This window comes from Dermacentor silvarum, chromosome 4 (genome assembly GCF_013339745.2).
Source record: "Dermacentor silvarum isolate Dsil-2018 chromosome 4, BIME_Dsil_1.4, whole genome shotgun sequence".
In the NCBI taxonomy this organism is placed as follows: domain Eukaryota; kingdom Metazoa; phylum Arthropoda; class Arachnida; order Ixodida; family Ixodidae; genus Dermacentor; species Dermacentor silvarum.
The window spans coordinates 148,272,711-148,295,032 of NC_051157.2; the positions used below are offsets into that span (position 1 = coordinate 148,272,711).

At 44.8% G+C, this 22,322-nt stretch overlaps 1 long non-coding RNA gene across 2 annotated transcripts; it reads left to right on the forward strand.

The window, feature by feature from the left end:
• The first annotated feature begins 4,086 nt into the window (after window positions 1-4,086).
• Window positions 4,087-21,748, forward strand: LOC119450728 (uncharacterized). Of its 2 annotated transcripts, XR_007466517.1 has the most exons (4): window positions 4,087-4,233; window positions 6,589-6,717; window positions 13,096-13,218; window positions 21,539-21,748. It is a non-coding gene; the product is annotated as an uncharacterized LOC119450728 (long non-coding RNA). The 2 variants fall into 2 exon arrangements; XR_005191472.2 differs by lacking the exon at window positions 6,589-6,717 and having other exon boundaries at window positions 4,097-4,233.
• Window positions 21,749-22,322: the final 574 nt, after the last annotated feature.

The window sequence follows — 22,322 nt, forward strand, 5'->3', positions numbered from 1 at the left end:
ACATTCCCGCCGAACCATTCTTTCGTGTTGGGCTCGACCTTCTTAGGCCCTTTCCAACCTCGACATCAGGCAACAAGTGGGTCGCCGTCGCGACCGACTACGCGACGCGATACGCCATTACCCGTGCCCTCCCAACCAGTTGCGCTACGGATATCGCCGACTTTCTCCTTCATGACATCATCCTGCATCATGGTGCTCCTCGACAGCTTCTGACCGATCAAGGCCGATACTTTTTGTCTTGCGTCATCGATGACATTCTTCGTTCCTGCTCTACCCACCACAAGCTCACAACTGCTTATCACCCGCAAACGAATGGACTCACAGAGCGCCTGAACCGAACTCTGACCGATATGCTTTCAATGTACGTCTCCGCCGATCACCGCGATTGGGAGGCTACTTTGCCGTACGTTACTTTCGCCTACAACTCGTCCCGACATGACACTACTAGCTACTCCCCGTTTTATCTCCTGTATTAATTCGAACCTTCTCTGCCTCTCGATACTTTACTTCCTGTCAGCTCAACCACCACGTACGTTCGCGACGCCACAGCGCGCGCCGACACAGCTCGCCAGATCGCACGTGAACGGCTCACAGTGTCTCAGGCTTCCTAGAAAGCCCTGTATGATAGTCGCCACAGAGACGTTTCTTACTCCCCAGGCGCCCTCGTGCTACTGTGGTCTCTTCGAAAAGCCGCATCGGTCTCTCCGAAAAGCTATTGTCCCGCTACGATGATCCTTACAGGGTGCTACGTCAAGTCACCGACGTTACGTATCAGATCGAGCCAGTCACCGCGCCTGCGCCGTCTACGCCTCCGCCCTCTGCTATCGTGCACGTTGCGCGACTTAAGCCGTACGTAACTGGACCCTCTGGTCCGTCGTAGCAAGCACCGGGTCGGCGCTCTCGCCCCGAGGGGGTAGTGCCACGAGACAGTGAAGGGGCTGCTACTGTCGGTCGGACGAAGACGACGGCGACGAAGTGGCCAGAGGCGCGCGACAGCCTTGCATCCGTCGCTGCTGCTTGTCCAAACCTTGTATATCGCCATACTCCCTAAACAAGCGTTATCCCCGTAACAATATTTTATTGCCATAGCAATTATATGGACACTCAAAAGCATATTTCTGCCGTCGGCGTCGCCGTCGCCGTGAGGTTCCGTATGGCGTCAATGGAGATGAAATCGGCGCCGCGCGCCGAATGCTGTATGTGCGAGTGAAAGGGCGCGAGGGGCGCGCGCTTTCACGGGGAGTGAACGCACGGCGGAGAACAAACGCGCGTTCTGCGCCGTACTCGCTTAAGGGCTGCAGAAGTAGGCGTCTCTTTCCTCCTTTACAATCACCATATATGTAGAGCAAACGCGCCTTCTTCCAACGCGCGAGAGGCCGTGGGAAAGGGGGGGGGGGAGGAGACGTTTTGCTGCGGCACCAAGTGCCTATTTATATCAGAGGCTCCGGCAACAGTCACCAACGCCGCACGCATTTTGAGCGAACGCGGGCAAAACTCCGACGGCGTCGACCACAGTTCTGCGTGTTGCCGGTGCTGCTGCATGTCCAAGCTTATACAGCTGATAAAGCTAATATCATTACTCCGTATAGCTCTCTACAAATTTTCTATCGCAATTGATGCTTCGCCTTTCAGGTGAAACTGCGACAACTTTTTTGCAAGAACTCTGTTATTTGAGCGCATTTCTCTATGGTTACCAAATAAACTCGTAACTGCAAGGTGTATCACTTATGATACACGATCACTTTGGTGATACAACCGCAACTATGCTTTTGTGTAGAAATATCAGGTTTGTTTAAGACAAAGGCGTGTCTGATGTTTTCCAAATAAATAAAATTAATTCAGTAATGAGCTAAATTAACTGTGCCTCTGCTAAAACACATCAAAACACGCACCTGCGAAAAATTGACACAATACTGAAGGCCAGAAACTTGTGATTTTCAGCTCTTTCATTCATATGTGCATTTGTTTGCCCGATGAATGCTTGTAGGAGTCTCAAGGACGAGAAAATAACGTCAATGATATCCTCATGGTCAGAATAAATGTTGTAGCTTGCCCTTTGTCAAGGTCTTCGCATTTTATGTAATAATTTATTAGCTTACACCCAGTCTACGCTGGCTTGCCAAAAGCGGCATATTCAGCATTTGGATTTTGAAAACCAGAAGGATGAGTATAAATCTTATTTCTTGGGAAGATGTGATGAAGGTCACAGTCCTCGTTATATTTTTGAAATGCAAATAATTTTCATTCTTCTTCTCATCGGAGGAAACATGTACTTCGATAGTCGTCTATGCCGAGCTTCTCATTGCAGGTAAGAAATGCAGCACGTTTTCTACAACATTCTACATTTGCAATCGCTTCTAAAGAGTGAATCAAAGGTAATTGTAGAGCACTGGATAATTTATGAACGAAGCGAGAACTTCCGTGGATCAGGAGGAGAATTCACATGAAGTCAACAAACTTGCGAGCGCAAAATACAACATTGCTTGCAGGACCACCAGCAGGAGCGCTGGCAAAGTTCAATTGTACATTCGAGCATATTTTCTCACATTCATGTGCAATAAATTAACTGTCTAATACTCAAAGGTGCGCTACAAACTTCCAGAAGTCTACCGAACCTTTACTGTTGCAACGTATAGGCATGGTGCCAGTGACAACAAGGTCACTGTCGTACATTACTCGCCTGTTGCAAAAGTGGCGTTTTCTTTTTTGCAATCCGCACAGGAATAACCCATACAGGTAAAGTTCGCTGTGCCGCAGTTCTTACAAAGAACTCAAAGATTCTAACCAGCCTTGAAACCGCATTCGACTCATGAGACAGATATAGCATTGTTAGGCTATATTCTCAAGAAAAGATAAGACAATGTGCAACAAGTCCTTCGGTAGAAGACCGGACGGAATAAGCTGGAAACTTGGAACACAATACACAATTAAAAGAGAAGGATAATTGCGAATGTTTTTTTTTTCTATATGTGGCTTTTTAAAATAAGGCCGATTACGCAGAGTAAACATAAAACTATCTTTGTTCACAACCTTTAGCAACTATCGACATATCTTTTGCAGAAATTGCTAACATGATAACGAAAATCATCTTTATAAGAATCCAAGAACATTTACTGTATATTTACAATTCGTTCATGCCTACTGTACGAGCGTTAGAATTTCAGAATATCCTTGTGAAGTACGGCCTGTTTTATCCGTGGTAATCAATAAATATTAGCGCGTATCTAATCTGAAATTCGCAGCTTCGCCTGAAAGCAAATCATTGAAAGGTTGCGATGGCAAGGTTGCGATGGCAAGGTTGCGATGGCAAGGTTGCGCGTTGCGCTGAAGGCATCTCCGTAAGCTGGCACCGCCAGCAGCGTTGCAGGCATCGCACTTCGATTGCGCACGAAATGATACCAAAGGAGAATCGTGACCGTTTGTGAGGACCCGAAGCAAGGATTAGACTTCTGTAGCTTGGCGCTTACTGGCCGTGATATGCACACAGCTTCTGCGCAAGAACGCTAATGCGTGTGCGTTTAAACCAGCAGAGGAAGCGAAAACTGCTGCCCTGGCTCTGACAGAGTCGATTGAGTGGAGCTTCACGTAAAGTCCTCTTGGCTTCGTCGCTTTTGCAGCCAAACTTACTGCGCTTGTCTGGAGATTTTTTAACCCTCCATACACTGTTCACGCATACCCTCGCCTATACCGTGACAGCACAACGAGGCCAGCGGTGGCACCGATGGCAACAATGCAAACGTGCCTCGAACGTCCGTATAATTTCTATCCCAACAGTAAAGCCCTCGCAGCACCAGCTTTCGTTATAACGCTATGGGTGTATGCTACATTTTACCACAGTGGGTTTGTTCGAAACGGAAATATTTCCGCGTAGCCGCTGCGTCTCGCCAAAGTATAGTTTAAGCTGCTGGAATTTTTTTTTACAATTTCTTCAACAAAATCCCCTAGCGGGAGCAACTATAAGAAATCCTCCGCCCACATTGATCAGCGGGCAAAAAAATAGTTCTCGCCTTTGTCGTTCGCGGATATGCAAAATGTGTGCCAGTACAGCAGAAACGCATTGTGAATACAGTGCATTGTGTGAGCCTCTACTGGAAAGACAGATGATTTAGCTAGGGAAAGTAGCGTTCTAGCCACAATTCCAGTCTGCGAAACGTGAAACTATGCGATGCATGTATGTTGTAATGCCGTTGATGTCTCTACTGTTTTGTGTATTCTTCGCGTCAAGCGCTCCAAGTGAGTAGGAACTCTTATATATTGCGAAACGAGAGGCCTAAACTTCATAACAATATTTCAAATTCTTTATATTCTAAGTTATTAGTGTTATTTCGTGGTGATTACGAACTAGTTGATAATAAACATATTTCTGCTGTGTTTTCTTACTTTCGTCCGCTCAAATTTTGTCGGGCTGGCTCTTGGTGGATGCAGGACATGTTTTTAGGTGTCTGGTCGATCACATGGCTGGCACGCAGGCTGCTCGCAAATATACTGCGTTATCACACAAGCTATAGAACCGTTATACTGCGTGGCAATAAGGTGACACTTAGACGCGCTGACAGAACACTATACCGGGTGTTTTGGTCAACACTTTCAACAATTTTTTACCGTTGCCTGTGGCACATAGCCCAATTCTAGTTCATGAGCTGGTCTCCTCGAGGAGGTGGACATTACTTGCACTTTACTTGATATAGCATATTACTGATAGCTAAGCGTGTACACGATAAGCGAGAACATCTCGGCTGTAGTACACGAATCACGCGCACCGGCACGCCACCGGTGTAATCTTGGAGGCTAGACAATCTCGGAGGCCATGCAAATGACTTCCCGCAGACTTCGTGACAGCGCCGCTAGAAAGCGCAACGTGTCCCGAGGAAACTACGAGAGGGGAGCCCTGCTATAGTGCACGCCTGATAAACGACTCGTTTTCACTGTTCGCATACTTGGATAGTCATCGTCTATGAGTTTTGCCAATTCGTTTTGTTTACTTTTGCAACATGTCCGGAGGTCGGCAAGTGGCGAAAGAGTGTTTTCTCTGAAATCACTCCTTATTGCATGCTGTCCAGAACGTATGAAAGGCCTATAACTCGCAAGGTATAGCGAAGCCAATTAGTCTTCGCTGGGCTAAACGGCGGGTACTAGAGCATGGCAATCTACTCGGGCAGCTAGAACGAAGGCACGTTCTCGAGCAGGGCATGCTATGGTGAACAATTCCCCACAGCCTCCAGTCTGCTCAACGGGCGCCAAGCGTACGAAGTTCACTTACAGGCAGCACAATGCTCTTATTATCATAGACGGGGCCTCCACCAAAGGTATACACTAGTCACGCTCGAAATCGTACGCATATTTCGCTAATTAACAAAATATAACTAAGACATTTTCAACTAATAACTATACGCACGTATGGAAATACACGAGTTCAAGCCAGTGGTTTCGCAAGGCTCTTCTACTTGGAACAAGTGCTGCCGAACTTGCCGTAAAGATGCACTGTTGTACCAATTACTTTTTTGACAAAACGCCCTTTTATGCATTGAAGCTCAAAAGTCGCTGGAATACCAATGCATTTCGTCGCAAACTTTGGGAACGCATATCTCAAAATTAGTGTCATTCTCAGAATTTTTTCGAAGTGCGTATGACTTTAAATGTTACCGGCTAGAATTCATAAATTTCAATGTGTATCGTCAGTTTAAAACTTGTTTAGCGACATTTGTTAATTAGTCAGATATTCGCTTTGATTTTGTGCTCATATTGTCTGCCATGAAAAGTAATCTAGCTCAGTCGAATTGTGCTACATGTCACGAGGGATTTCTAAAAATTGTAGTACTGATAAAATAAAGCACCCGTACAAACTGCAGCCAGAACTCGACATTGCTCAAGGCATTGTTCGATGGCTTGTACCAAACGTGCATGGCAAAACCTGACTTGATACAAAATAAATAGGCAATTAAGGGACCTGAGAGGTCATGTAAATGCGCGAGACAAGCGCTTAGAGGTAATGAACTACGTACGCCAAGTTTGCTGCGAAAAACATGTGTGGAAATGAACAAAATTTGGTGGCTGTGTAGGTTATTTAGGTGCCTGTAAAAGGAAAATATTCACTTAAGGTAAAAGAAAAATGACAGACTTACAGTAAGTACTCGGTGGTAGACAGTGGCAGAGAAAATGGTGCATAAAATTATTCAGATATCATGTACTTCGCGAATTGATGCTGTGCTCGGTGTTGACGGTTTGATTCCACCATCGGAAGCTCGAATTTTCTTTTTATTAATGTGTAAAAAAACAGGTGAGATAGGAACCTAGCTACCTAAGTATCGAAAAGTGCCTAAGATGAGCCAAATAATGCTTAGCCCTATGACAGAGAAGCTGGACGAGTGTACGCCATGCCAGCCCTGGAACATATCTAAGAGCAACAAATGCAATCAAAATTTTAAATGTTAAACGACAAAAAACAAGAAACTGTCCTACTATTCGATACCATTCCCAGATGAGCTTGTCTCCTAACGCGTGACTATAGAGGTTTCATACAAGGCCGATACGCGTATAGCACTTACAAATATGACACCGATGTGTACTACTTGTTGTGGACTTGCCCAGGCACACAACATATCTGGGAGCGCTTGGTCAGACGGTCTGGCCTCCGCAGTTACCGGCATGCTGACTCGAGCAATTGGAGTCAAGATGGCTATATTACAGAGTCTTGCTCCACTTTTCCCACGATGCAAGGTTGCACTGATACTTATGAGTTCTTTCTTTCTATTTTTTTACCGTGCCACAAGGCAGTAATGCTAAAATTAAAGTAAAAATAGGGCAATAACCATTTAGTGCATCCCCGCAGGGGCGTCTGTGTCAGCAGGCGTTTGGTGTGTTGCGACACCACGGACCCGAGCACATGAGGGTTGGCCCCTCCCGCGTTTAACCGTACGTGGCTTAGCCGTGTCCGGGGAAAAGGGGATCCTGGGGGTTGAGCCGAAGCCGGGTGTTCGGACCTTTACGGCCCCTCGGCGGAGGCAACACACCTCTTTGGCCTCTGCTTCACGTAGACGGCGCCCCCGGACTGACCCACCCGGGGGAAATCGGTAGTTGCCTTTTCCTGTCCTCCTCTCCACTCTTTGTCTTTCTCTCTCTTTCAATCTTTCCTGTCTTCTCCTCTCTTCTATTTATTTCCTATCTTCTAGGCAGCGAGGGTTAACCATGTGTGACGTAACCAAACTAGGTTATATCATATTAGGTTATAGCAGTAACGTACAGCTGGCGTTTGCAGGGCTTGTTTTACATGTTTTGCGGCGTCCCCTTGTTGGGCTCCATGGTGGGTGGCTGGCGTTACTGCCGAAAGCATACACACTCACATATGGCTTGGAACTTTCCACCACTCCCTGATCGCCCCCATAAAAGGGGGCGCACCGAAGAAGTGTTCAAATTTTTTGGTACCCAAACAGAAGTTTTCCCCCGCTATCATGTTATCCATAGTGAAAAACAGGAAAAAACAGTCAGAATCATCTCGCCGTTCCTTGTGGCGAAATGTCTCACAGATGCTCTTGGCCCAGGTTATAAAGTCACGAAATTGGCCAGCGGTGACCTCCTCTTAGAACTCCGTGATAAGAAGCAACACGAAAAGCTGCCAAATCTAGTCTCGTTTGGGGACATTCCACTGACAATTACCCCGCACCGCACACTGAACACCACCCGTGGTGTCGTTTCAGACGATGACTTGATGGAACTCACTGAGACAGAACTTCTAGAGGGCTGGAGCGACCAGAACGTAATCGATGTCAAAAGGATCAAGTTGAGGCGGGATGGTAAAGAAATTCCAACAAAGCATCTTATTCTAACCTTCGGCTCAAGTATGTGTCCTGAAAGTATCGAAACAGGCTATATAAAAATCCGTGTCAGGCCGTACGTGCCAAACCCGCTGAGATGCTTCAAATGTCAAAGATTTGGCCATAGTTCCCAGAACTGCCGAGGTCGAGTGACCTGTGCTAAATGCAGCGCACATGAACATGCATCTGAAACTTGCAAGAATGACCTACACTGCGTAAACTGTGATGGAGAGCACGCCGCATACTCGCGGTCGTGCCCAACCTGGAAAAGAGAAAAAGAAATAGTAGCAATCAAAGTAAAAGATAACATATCATTTAAGGAGGCACGTAGGCGGGCTTCATACCTGCCAAAGAATACCTTTGCCGATGTGGCGCGTCAGGGGGCAGCGACACAACGGTTTCCAGGCGGCTGGCCGGCCCACACGCAGTGAGCCACCAGCGACGCCATCCGCTCCCTCGGCGGCTGCAGCTAGCGCTGCTCCGCCATCTCAGAACAAGGGGCCATCGACCTCCGGGCTGGTGGCTTCAAGGGTCTCGTCCCACGAGACGAGGCAGTCACGTCAAACCAACCGCTCGCAAGAGCGCGTGTCCAGCGCCTCGCAAGAGGCGATGGACACAACAACCGGCCAGACGGCGCCGCCAGCGCCGAAGGAGCGGCGGGAATCTCTGGACCGCTCCAGAAAAGAGAAACCTCGCGTCACGGCACCTGGAAAAGGCACCGTGAGCTAGTCTATCTTCCGAACACACAGCACAAAAACACTTTCTTCATTATGGAGACACAAATACTACAATGGAATGTTAGAGGACTTATTCACAACCTCGACGATATAAGAGAACTCCTACACAAACATAATCCAAAGTTGCTGTGTGTTCAAGAGACACTTCTGAAGCCTACAAACACGAACTTTCTTCAGAATTACACCATCTTCCGAAAAGACCGTAACGAGGCTAACGCCTCTGGCGGTGTAGCAATAGTTGCCGACAAGTCCGTAGCTTGTCGATACGTCGCCCTTCGGACGCCCCTTGAGGCAGTGTCTGTACGGGCTATCCTTTTTAATAAATTGGTCACGGTATGTTCCATTTATATACCCCCGAACCATCATCTTCAAAAAACAGACCTTCATAACCTTGTTGATCAGCTTCCCGAGCCTTACATCCTCGTGGGAGATTTTAATGCCCACAACACGCTGTGGGGCGACTCGCGATGCGACGCACGAGGTCGACTCATAGAAAGCTTCCTTTTAAACTCCGGTGCGTGCCTCTTCAATAAGAAGGAGCCAACCTATTATAATCTCCATCACAATTCATACTCATCAATAGACCTATCGATTGGCTCTGCCTCCCTTTTCTCTGATTTAGAATGGCATGTCATCAAAAATCCATATGGAAGTGACCACTTCCCAGTAAGTCTAAACTTGGTAACGCAACGTGACCCCCCTCCACATGTCTCTCGCTGGAAACTAGCCTCAGCGGATTGGAAATGTTTTAAGGAATCCACCTACCTATCACAAGATTTTATAAGTAACTTTAGTATAGATGATGCCGTATCATATTTTACCGCTTTTATCATTAACGCAGCTGAGAAGTTCATTCCTCAGACAAATGGGACTACATCCAAAAGACGGGTTCCCTGGTGGAATGACGATTGCAGACAGGCACGAAGGAGACAAAATAAAGCCTGGGGCAAACTACGGAAATGTCCTACTGCGGAAAACCTAATCGAATTTAAACAGATTAAATCACAGGGGCGAAGGACGCGGCGACAAGCAAAGAGGGCCAGCTGGGAGAAGTTTGTCTCGGGAATTAATTCCTATACACAGGAAACAAAAGTGTGGAGTGGACTAAAAAAGCTTAAGGGGCAATCAACCCACTCTTTGCCTCTGGTAAATGACTATGGAAATACCCTGGAAGACCAGGCTAACGCTCTCGGGGAGCACTTCGAGTACGTATCTAGCTCAATGAATTATACGCAGTCATTCCTTAAACACAAAGAACAAATAGAACGCATGCCATTAGATCGCAAGTGCAGACGGATCGAACCCTACAATAGCCCTTTTACCATTGTCGAGTTAAGAGCCTCCTTAAAGAAATGTCAGAGCTCTGCTCCGGGTCCTGACAAAGTCGTCTATGATATGGTCAAATACCTCCATACAGACACCCAAATGACTCTACTCACACTTTTTAATAAAATATGGGCTGCTGGGTACATTCCTTCTACATGGAAAGAAGCAATTGTCGTCCCGGTTCTGAAGCAAGGGAAGGACCCTTCTTTAGTGACAAGCTATCGACCAATAGCACTCACGAGTTGCCTGTGTAAGCTATTTGAAAAAATGATTAACTGCCGTCTCCTGCATTTCCTCGAATCAAACAAACTGCTCGATCCATACCAGTGTGGCTTTAGAGAAGGCCGGTCAACAACCGACCATCTAGTACGTATCGAGGCAAATATCCGAAACGCTTTTGTCCATAAGCAGTTTTTCTTGTCCGTATTCCTCGACATGGAAAAGGCCTACGACACAACGTGGCGCTTTGGAATATTGCGGGATATGTCCGAGATGGGTATTCGGGGAAGTATGCTTAGTGTTATAGAAAGTTACCTGTCTAACCGAACTTTTCGAGTTAGAATTGGCAGTACTCTGTCCAGACCTTTTATTCAGGAAACCGGGGTTCCACAGGGTGGAGTACTTAGTTGTACGCTTTTCATTGTAAAGATGAATTCCTTGCATTCATTCATTCCACGCAGTATGTTTTATTCGGTATACGTAGATGACGTACAGATAGGATTTCGGTCGTGCAACCTGGCTATCTGTGAGCGACAGGTTCAGCTCGGTCTCAACAAAGTTTCCAAATGGGCTGATGAAAATGGCTTTAAGCTCAACCCGAATAAAAGCTGTTCTGTTCTTTTTACACGAAACAGAGGATTGAACGCTGATCCTGACGTAGAACTGTATGGACAGCGGATACCTGTAAGTACCGAGTACAAATTTTTAGGCGTAATACTAGACACCAAGCTTACATTCATCCCACACATAAAGTATCTTAAGAACAAATGCTTAAAGACAATGAACATTCTTAAACTTTTGTCGCACACAACGTGGGGTAGTGATAGGAAATGCCTCACGAACCTATATAAGAGCCTTATACATACACGATTAGACTATGGGGCTATAGTCTACCAGTCTGCTACGCCCAGCGCGCTAAAAATGCTGGATCCCGTGCATCATCTGGGCATCCGCTTGGCCACAGGTGCTTTTAGGACAAGTCCTGTGGCAAGCCTCTACGTAGAGGCAAATGAGTGGTCACTCCACCTACAAAGGACATACTCCAGCTTCACATATTTTCTAAAGGTAAATGCCAACTCTGAACATCCGGCATATTCGACCATAAATGACACGACTAGTACCACACTCTTTCAGAATCGACCTGCAGCGAGAGAGCCTTTCTCGTTGCGTGTGCGGAGCCTCAGCAAAGAAGTAGGTGTAAAACTCCTTGAACAACGTCTCATGCCCCCAGCAAAGTTGTTACCGCCGTGGCAGTGGCAGCCCATAGAATGTGACACATCGTTTACTGAGGTCACCAAGCACGCCCCAGAAGCACATATTAAGATGCACTTTCTAGAACTTCAGGCGAAATACTCATGCCCGGAGTACTACACCGACGCATCAAGATCACATGCTGGTGTGTCTTACGCAGCACTCGGACCTTCTTTCTCCGAATCAGATGTTCTGCACACGGAAACGAGCATCTTTACTGCTGAAGCACACGCAGTTTGGTCCGCCGTTAAACATATTAAAAAAACAAAGCTACAAAAAGCCATTATATACACAGACTCCCTAAGTGTTGTAAGATACTTAAGTTCCTTTCATAAAAGTAAAAATCCTGTATTGAATGACCTTTACTCACTCCTGTGTGTAACATACTTGTGTAATCAACATATAATAATATGTTGGGTCCCTGGACACAGAGACATCGAGGGAAATATGCTCGCTGACGAAGCAGCCACGTCCATAGCAGCAAAAGACATGAACTCCTCCTCTGTAGCTGTCCCTGCCTTAGACTTAAAACCTTTTCTAAGAAAAAGCCTAAGGAACTATTGGCAACGCTCATGGGACAATGAAACATCAAACAAGCTGCATGTCATTAAGCCACAACTAGGAAACTGGCCACCTATATCAAAAACTCGGCGAACAGAGGTCACCTTCTGTAGACTTCGAATAGGCCACACATATGGTACACACTCCTACCTGTTGACTGGTGACGAGCCACCTACCTGTGGAAAATGTGGCACGACGTTAACTGTCCTTCATGTATTGCTAGAATGTCATGCATTAGAGGCTCACAGGAAAAAGTACTTTCGTTTACCATACCGTCAACAAGTCCCACTACACCCAGCAATGTTCTTAGGAAATGACCCACTCTTTGAAAGTAAATCAATCTTAGCTTTTATAAACGATGTTGGTGTACTGGATGTTATACACCCAAGGGATTCGTAGCACGTCCTCCACCTGGAGGGTGCTGCTACGGTAATACGTTTTTGCAGAGCACGTGCTTCTAGGCCCTTGCGTTCAAGGGCCCTGCTGAGGCATTAGTGCTGCTGACACCCACATCTCTCTATATCATCCTCTCAGTGCATATCTTTTATGACCACCGCACGTCTCACACCTCAAGTGTCATTCTCATAGTTTTAATGCATATATATTCTACGCACTTATGTTTTAGGCCTCTATACAGCCGTGTGACATCTACCCTTCAAAATTCACAGCTCATGCTTCATTGACAACTAATTAGCATTGCCTTGGCGCTCTTTGGCCACACATGGCCCTTGCGCCAATAACATCCAATAATCATCACCATTTAGTGCATTGTGACAGGGTGTCAGAAAATCCGTCAAATGATGAATGTCGAAGTACTTAGATTGCCGCAGGCGTCAGCTCTTCAAGACAATACAAAAATATTCTAAATGAGACGACTGGAAGACGTCTTTCAAAAAACGGTACATGTAACCACTTCACTTTTTATATGAATGGTGTAGCTTAGCCTAGAAGTGTATTTAAAGGCTGACATTAATCACAAAACGTAAAAATAAAGAATCTCGTGGCGTTTGTCTCTATCACGTTTTGTTGAGGATGCTGATATCATCCTATAATCTCAAGCATCATTATGATCCCACCCTATTGCTCAGGAGTTGAACCTCAGTAAAATAATTAAAGTGGCCATTCCCTGTTGTTGTTTTTTGTTTTAGGAGGTAAATATACGTGCTAATTTTGTTTATGTTACTTTCCAGCCAGCTGTATACCACGAAAATGCGCTTTTAGAGGATATGGATGCGTACCGTTGAAGCTTTGCCAAGAAAAGCTATCAATGTGCCGAAGTAGATGTAACAACCGATCTGTTTGCTGCCAACTCAGTAAGATGCACTCATATTTCCTCATTTATCTATGGCGTAAAGCGTCATAGTCTGACAGAATGTGTCACATCTATTATTTTTTACCTTTAAAATTATTAGAGATGCTGACCGTTTAAAGAGAAAGTTTGACTGAAAATTTTAAGATACCTCCTTCTCCCCACAACTTGATGTATGTAGGCGGCCATTGTGTACAGTTTCTTCGCTACCAATTTTCTTCCGTGGTTGCCTAACTACGCTGCTATTAGGTGAATTAGTAAATAATATATTTAGGCCTATGACCGAGCCAATTGGAAGAACATCGAACCGATTTAATTGGACATCATGCTTGCAAGGTGTCATTCGTGGCACGTGCGCATATATGCAGCGCCACAAAGTTAATGATGATAATTTCTTGAAGGGCCGCTGCCCGTCATCAGTTGAGTAATGGTAAATTTAGGCGGGAGTGCTGCATTGGAATGTACAAAGCTGAATGCTTACATGGATGTTGGCTTCCTGTACAGCTGATGCAACCAGCGCATCGTCATGCTCCTCGTTCCCTCGTAAGCACAGTAAATACAAAGAACGAAACTTTATATTTGTAGCGAGAGTATAAATCATTTCTCAATCAAATTCGAGCAAAATAAATTATGTGAGTGTGATCATTGCAAAGTACCATTACTGGTGGGCTCACTGAACCGAACTCTTATATAAAAGAAGTGTATTTAGCGAGATTTTACAGTAAACGCCGGTGCCTTCCAGTTAAACTGGTCAAAGTGCGGTTGAAGGGTGCAAGGGAGTGTGCTGGATTGCGTCGCTGTACCACGTTTAATACAGGGCGCCTGGAATTATTTAAACCTATTTTATTTTGTACAACAAACTTAGGAATACACATTTTCATTCTAAGCTTATATTCACCAGGAGCTTAGGAAATCTTCAAGGCACTTCATCTACTGATTTGCGCAGAAACTCAGTCGGAACCTAACAAGAACATCTTAAATTCATGCCTAGAATGTTTCTAGAATGCCATGCACGCACCTGACCAATTTAGCCAAAAATATCGCGGGATGTCAATGCGGGACTGCTGGGCTGCCCGGCATAAAGACCACATCAACCAAGTCACTGCTAGAAAAAAAAAAGAATTCCAAGCCACTTGCAGACAAATCACGCCGAACTATGAAGAGCGCGACCTATTGCACTGAAAGTAGGTCGCGAATCTTCCCAGGTGGACACGCCAGGATACGCGTCATGCTCCTGTATGGATAATACCGTTCCTAATTCTTTGGAGTCCAGAAAACAATTAGGCCCACAACTGAGCTTATGTAACGTATCACCATTATTAGGTTTGGTCGATGTTGCATAGGTTAGCAAGCGATTTCTGGGTGGTGTTTTCCCGACTAATGGCAGTTGCGGCCGCTGACGAATTCATCCCCGATACCAAAATGAAAGGCGCAGCTTCGTAACTTCGGAGAATGCTCCCAGACATTTGTGGCCACTCAACACACCGCGCAAGCGTCATCTATGTGAACGTCATGCGGCAGTCGTAGTGCTCCGCTGACAGATCTACGAAGCGAAGTGGTTTCCGCAGCCAAAAGTCAAGGCGTTTTTCAGAACAGCGCCATGCGGGTTCAACGCCCATGTTCAAATGTGTGTTATGCTGTTCGTTACTGAAGCGGTTAATAAATGCTATGCAACTGATTGCGATGCATGCAGTTGCGTTTCGTTTCGACCTATCCAACGTGCAACCTTATGCTGTGTTTATGTTTATCCACACAATGATGAGACTATTATTCGTAAGCAGTGCGTTATCCGTAAGCAGTGCGCTTATTCGTTACACCGTTCACACGCTGTTTAGAAATGCAAACACCAAATCAACCGGAAGCACAGTGCTGAGACGTAGAGGCAGCGATTTCACGCGTGCGAAGGCGATTTATTGTCCCCGTTGAGAAATTGTGGTGATCAGAGGTAAATTCACAGACAAGTGTCACACATACGTAAAAATTACAGTTCCGCCGTTAACGCGAAGCAGTAACGCAGGAGCTCGCGAAGTAAAATGCGCTGTAAGCCTTAGACAGCTTTGTCTGGTGTTTCGTAGAGTGAACACTCGGAAGTGCAATGGCTAAATTTCTTTCTAGAAGTAGGGAAAGTGTGGGTCAAATATGGTCGGGAAAGTGGCACCTCCCGATGGTGCAGTGGAAAGACCAAGTTTTTGTTCCTCCTTTTACATATCCGGATTTAGCCACTGGTCTCTGCTAAGACAAACCTTTAGTGTCTTACCAGCTGTATTAGTTTGGAGTTTCTCTAATTTATTTATGGGCTACCTCATGAATAGGCGTCACGCTATTCTTGACAAAAAGAATACGGCGTCAGTACAATCAGTAAACATGAGAAGAAGCCAAGCGCCATTAAAACACAAAAGAAGATGAAGCAAACACGCTCAATCATTGTCATTACCTTTAGAAGAACGAAACTTAATTTAGGACCACCTGCGCAACTGGGAGAGGACGTTCTAGCGAATGAAGAAGGCGTGGTTTCCAGCTCTCACCAGTACACAGGTGCTGAGTGTCATTAGCCAATCACGGGCGCTGCTGTCGGAATCCCGCTCATAAGAATCAGTATGCTCCACTGGTATTCCTGTCGTGAGCCAATAGCAGCTATCGCTCTAAAACGCTTGTTAAGGCTTGTTAGTAAGCCAGCTGGTTCTGATTCATAGTCAACGAACAACAGCGCTAATTTACGAAAACGAGACCAGAAGGCACACCCACTTCTCGTCCATGTGCGCTTTTATTTGTTCACTATGCAAAGCGTTCAGCGCTTTTGTAAAATTCTTATCACGATGACACATTTTTATTCTGGAGTGTTGGAGAAGAATGGACGCATACATATATAGTGGCACAGGACGAGAGACTAAATAATGGTTCCACTCTCATAATTTGTGGAAATCGAAGAAGTTATTGGATATCGCGCTATATCAGTCGTTTAGAGATTCCGGCAATCTGACATTCAAACTACATTTCTATCATTGTTTATTATGGTATTGCGCAAGACACGTGCGCTAACTGGAATTGCTTTCAGAAATGAAATCCCGTGCTATATAAGCCGTATGAACATTCAGTTACACATAAAATTACGCTCAAACGTTGAATATCTCAATTATAAGAGTTTTAAGAAAATTAGAGAACCGTATAATAGCGTGCCTTCTTCTACCAAGGAATCTGGAGGTTTCCGACATTCCTATGAGGCAACATTGTATGTACAGGTGTTATGTCGCGATTTAATCCTTTATTGAAAGAATATGGACCCGCTCGCCGGTACCATTTTGCGTGTAAACTGTGTGCTACATCAGCCTGGTTCGTGAACTCTATCAGGTGAGATAGATACCCATTACCCACTGACCGACAAGCAACAGTGATGAGCAAGAGCAAGAAAAGCTTTCCGTTCATAATAACTTGTACGCCGCGTTAGGTCCGCCTCATAAAGTGCACTGTGCTGGAGGGTATGTCTGTTCGACAGCTACTATTATCTCTGCAGAAGCGGCCGGTGGCCACACTCTTCTGCCAGTTCAAGCCTAATATTCATTACTCTTTAGTTAGAAAATAAATTATAATTACTTCATCGGGATAATAATGCATAACACCCATGGATGCCCCATTATCATCTTCATAAGATGTAAGCATGGCTGCTTTATTGCGTTCACAAACGGTAAGCTGTTGTGCGGTCAGAGCAGACCACCGTCTGCTTGAACTGGCATAACTGACATTCACACACCGTGTATATGCGCTAAATGTTGACGGAAAGGATGTGTCACAAAGAGGTTGTTGTTTCGGCCCCGTTTCGTGACACTGTCCCTAAAAGGGCACCGTAATTCATGTCACATGCACTCTAAAAGCAGGAACTATGGTATCTAGGCACCGAATTCAAGTTTTACAAAAAATCTACATTATATCGCGTAACAACATAACCGCCAGCCTATTCGACCTAGTGTTTCAACAATGTTAGTGAAAATACTCATTCGGACTCTGCTTATGGAACTGTGTGCGTAGATAAACATTTGCATAAGCAAGGCTACTTGCATGACCTTACGATAACAATTTTCGTCCTTTTATTTGCGCCCACATTAGCTAATGCTCGAAATATACTCTGTACAAAATAAAAATAACTTCACAAATTGTCAGCCAACCGCTATCATGAAGCTATTTCACAGCAATAAAAAATGCTTCAGAAATCAAACTTGGGGCTTAGAAACTTCCGGGGCAGTCACTTTAGAATCTTAGCTGATATGATGCCTGATTGATGGCAGAATGAGGCCGAGTAGATTAATAACTCGATACGCAGAAACATACTTTGGGCCAGTTATTGGTTATGAGAAAATTCGCAAGGCAGAGAGAGAGAATAAACCTCTTTAATGTGTAAATGCAGCTTTGGAGAGGCGTCCTCATTCCAGAATGCCTTGAGCTCGGGCCGCGTCCTGTGCCCTCGCAATCAGCCGTTGCTGATCTTCGAGGTCGGAGCTGGCCAAGGCTCTCTCCCAAAGCTCGTTGGTGTGGTAAGGGTTCGGAGGATTGAGTGGTGCCTCTCTGCAGCCCCCTACTATGTGCCTGAGGGACCCGGGCTCTGCGCAGAAGCGGCATTGCGGAGAGAATTGTGTAGGGGCTATGAGGTGGTTTCTGAGAGAATTTCATGAAAGAGAGAACCTGTCATCCAGACGAAGAAGCAGGAAAGTATATACGAAAGAAACCCGTATGTATTTACCAGGATGAAAGCTTGGCCAATTTTTTTTCCTTTTCAAAGGTTCTACCACCGCAGCAACAACTTTTCTGAGTGCTCCATCTAAAACCTGAGCCAACCAGATGGCTGCATATTTCCAACGTGAGAAATTCATGAAACTCCTTCCACCTTCCTTTATTTTATTACATGTATACATGTACGCAAGGAGTTAGTTCTTCTTGTTAGAGGGTCCAGGCTACTCTTCTCTTCGTAATTCACAGATGAGCTGATTCACCTTGCTTCTTTCTGTATAAGTAATTTGCCTAAAAGCAATCGCGAAAATTTTTTAACCGCCACAAGGCCCCTTATTCTGCAAAGCATGCATTTCGCCTACACTGCGGTGTTGTCTATGCATCAATAGAGTTTGTTTAAATACCCAATGACCTCACACAAACCTTACTCCAAGAAAAAAAGGCATTAAATATAATGCTGGAAAGCAGCGTATATATCGCAGCCAATGTTGTTATGCCTTTTTTCATAAAGCATAATTTCCTTGTTGCCGTATGACATGCTGTCCTGATAACGAGTCTGCCAGCTATACATTTTGTTATTATTGCGATAGCAATTATATGGACACTCCAAAGCAGATTTCTGTCCTCGCCGTCGCCGTCGCCGTGAGGTTCCGTATGACGTCAATGGAGATGAAATCGTCGCCGCGCGCCGAACGCTGTATGTGCGAGTGAAAGGTCTCGGGGGACGCGCGCTGTCACGGGGAGTGAACGCACGGTGGAGAACAAACGCGCGTTCTGCGCCGTGTTTGCTTAAGGGCTGCAGAAGTAGGCGTCTCTTTCCTCCTTTACAATCACCATATATAGAGAGTAAACGCGCCTTCTTGCGACGCGCGAAAGGCCGTGGGGGGCGGGGGAGGGATGGGAGGCGACGTTTAGCTGCGGCACCAAGTGCCTATTTATATCGGAGGCTCCGGCAACAGTCGCCAACGCCGCACGCATTTTGTGCGAACGCGGGCAAAACGCCGACGGCGTCGACCACAGTTATGCGTGTTGCCGGTGCTGCTGCGTGTCCAAGTTTATACAGCTGATAAAGCTACTATCATTACTCCGTATAGCTCTCTACAAATTTGCTATCGCAATTGATGCTTCGCCTGTCAGGTGAAACTGCGACAACTTTTTTTTCCTTTCTTTCAAAAAGAAAACTTGTCATGATGCTATTTGGTTAGAGAATAATTTTATCATGTTCTTGTTTGAAATTTTTGTAGCATTTCCACCCCAACATACCGATTAAATTTGTTTTTGCGTTTCTTAGCGTACACGAACTACAACAAATTGCCTGTAACATTGCGTCTGCTATGAAAACAACGCAACAAAGGTTTATTTTTCTTTTTGTCTGCTTTCAATAGTCAGAAAAAGCGGGTTGGCATTCGAATTTCGAATTCCCTCGTCTTAATAAAATCCGCTTCTTCACGGGATTTTTTTCTGGTGTAGAAGCGCTCTCTTACAATTCTTATTTCAGCTTTCAGAGTGATAACTTCCGCTTGACAAACGAGTACTTGATCATCATCATCCGCAGCAACAGCCTATTTTTATGTCCACTGCAAAAGAAAGTCCTCTCCCAGCGATCTCCAATTACCCCTCTCGTACGCTTGCTGAATTCAATGTGTGTCAGCAAACTTCCAAATCTAATTACCCCACCTAATTTTCTGCCTTCTTTGACTGCGCTTCTCTTCCCTTGGCACGTATTTTGTAACTCTAATGGCCCACCATTTATCTACCCTACGCAATACATTGTGCCCAGCTCCATTTTGTTCTTTTAATGTGAACTAGAATATCGGATATTTCGAAATATCGGAAAATCCCTGTTCGCTCTCTGATTCCCACCACTCTCCTCCTGTCTCTTAACATTACACCTAGCATTTTTCGTTCCATCGCTCTTAGCGCAGTCCTTAACTTGTTCTCGAACTTCTTTGCTAACCTCCAAGTTTCTGCCTCATATGTGTCACTGGCATAATGCAATGATTGTACACTTTTACTTCCAACGACATATGGATACGTATATTATAAGGATATGGGAATGCCTGCCGTATGTACTCAAACTGATTTTTATTCTTCTATCAATTTGTACGTGATTGTACTTGCACTAAGAATAGATACCACGGTACAAAAGTACACAGGGCCTTTCTGAACACGGAAAGGGATAGAATGACTCCATAGGAAAGTAAATACTCTCGCTTTGCATATAGCAGTTGCCAGGACATCAAGTTCGCACTTGCAGTAGTGAATAACACATAACCTCGTCAACACCAAGTACATAATAGGTCATTTCAGAGCTGCTAATTGTGCGCTTAAGTCATGGTTTGGACGATCTGATAAGTTAGGATGAGCAAGGGGCACTCGCTAATACGTAGAGTCCGGAGTTGCTTATTTGACCCGGAGCTTCACCGAGCTAGCTTTCGTAGGCAGTGATAAGAAATACAGAGCACCACTCAATTTTTCTCTCCTGGAATTGAAGCAGAGAGAATGTACTCCAATTTCCTGCCGCCCAATATATTACGAAAGAAGTTAAGCATATTCTGGAAAACAGTATATAAAATGTTTTTATACCACGCAGATAGTTTATTATAAAACAGGTGTAAGTGTAGCGAAGTTATCGTTTTTACGGACAATCTTCTAGGCGAGACATGTTTTGGCCATATACCTAAGTTTCAGACGAGCAAATAGCAAAAACGTTCTAATAAATTTTTTGTTACAACGTTGTGGACTGTTGAATATATGGCAAATTGGGAGGCAGTTACGCTTTAATTCACCCCCATATTGAAAAAACAATTTTGCCAATCGTACTTATTTTGAGGTATTTGTCATCAAGTTCCCGCGCTCAGACAAGCCATTATCTAAGCTGAGCGCTCGGCAGTGCAGAAAAGGCTCTCCCGTTGTCATATCAGACGAAGATGCCCCGTCACGAAAATCGCTACGATGTTTGAAACTAGAAGTCGCGGCCAGTCGCAGCAGATAATATGTGAAGATTTGTTTGGCAAGCATCTGCCGCGACGTGCCATAAGACTATTTCCTACAACAGGCCGTTATTCAAACTTCGTCACAGGCTTTGTCACAGGTGGTTGCCATCCGACGTAGAAGCTAGACGCATTCTGTTTCGATATTGTCTAGATTGAACATTGAAAGTACATTATAAATATTTGCAATTAAGTGTGATTTTCAAGGTGTTCTAAAACATAGAGGTGCAATAAAATATGATGGCCTCGAAGTTTACTATATAAACAACTGCCCTCCAGACTCTAATAAAACCAGGAAAATAACACGTTTTTCTTAATAGCCTCCTGAAATTCCCGTAATAAGAGCCAAAATATGTTCGCTGCAGTTAGAAACGCTCATAGCCTTCAAAAACCTTTATAGCCTAAAGAAACACCATGTAGGCATTATCGCTGGTGTTGCAGCACATTGACGTGTGTTCATGTGGAGACATCTTGTGAGCTAATGTATCGATAATATTTTCAACAATTCATTTTTCAAGAAAACAATGCGAAGTCTGCATCTTTTTTGCTGATGACTCACCAGCCTGTCTCTTTTTTTGTGAGTATTAACGTTTGGGTTTCCACACGACGCAGAACAAATGAAGTCCTGCTCCTTGGCTGGAGGAACTTGTAACAGAACTTGCGAAGTTGAAAACAACAGGATCAAATGCCCTGGACAACTGAAGTGCTGTGTTCATTTGGAGCGCTAAGCAGCCACTGCCTCAGCTTGCCTGCATGCGAGACATAATGCCGGCTTGATGAACGAAAACCTTACGAATCATTGTCCATATCCTTCTACCCATTTGATGCTTCAAATAAAAAACAAACGTCTTGTGCACAGCAAGAAGGATAAACTTGCAGCTGCATAAAAAAACCTGTCTCACACCGTCTTTTGTGTCTCTTTGCAGCGGGTTTATTTTATTACCTTGCCACTGCATTGCCCCTTCTGCATGCATGGGCCAGTATGTCGGCCTACCGTATGAATAAATAAATAAATATTCAAGTTACAATACAGGTATCAAATTTCATAGTATAATCAAATCTGCAAAAACGGTCGTCACATATATAACGACGTTACTCCGAGACAATATCATGCACGACTGCGCATATTAACCAGATGACAATGACGCTCACGATTCGAGACATGCGTGAGCATAGTTCTTTTTGTTTAGTTCAAGCCGACATAATGCATCTAGTAGAACAAGTGCCCTCCAGTTCTCTTTATGTAAGGTATACAAAGATCCTAACCACGGCAGAAAACACATGCTGGTCAAGAGACTGAAATGTCATTGTTGAGCCATAAGCTAAAAAAAGAGAGATATCGCGAATGTATGCAGTCAGAAAACTCGGCGTAACAAAATGAAAAGGTGAGAACACA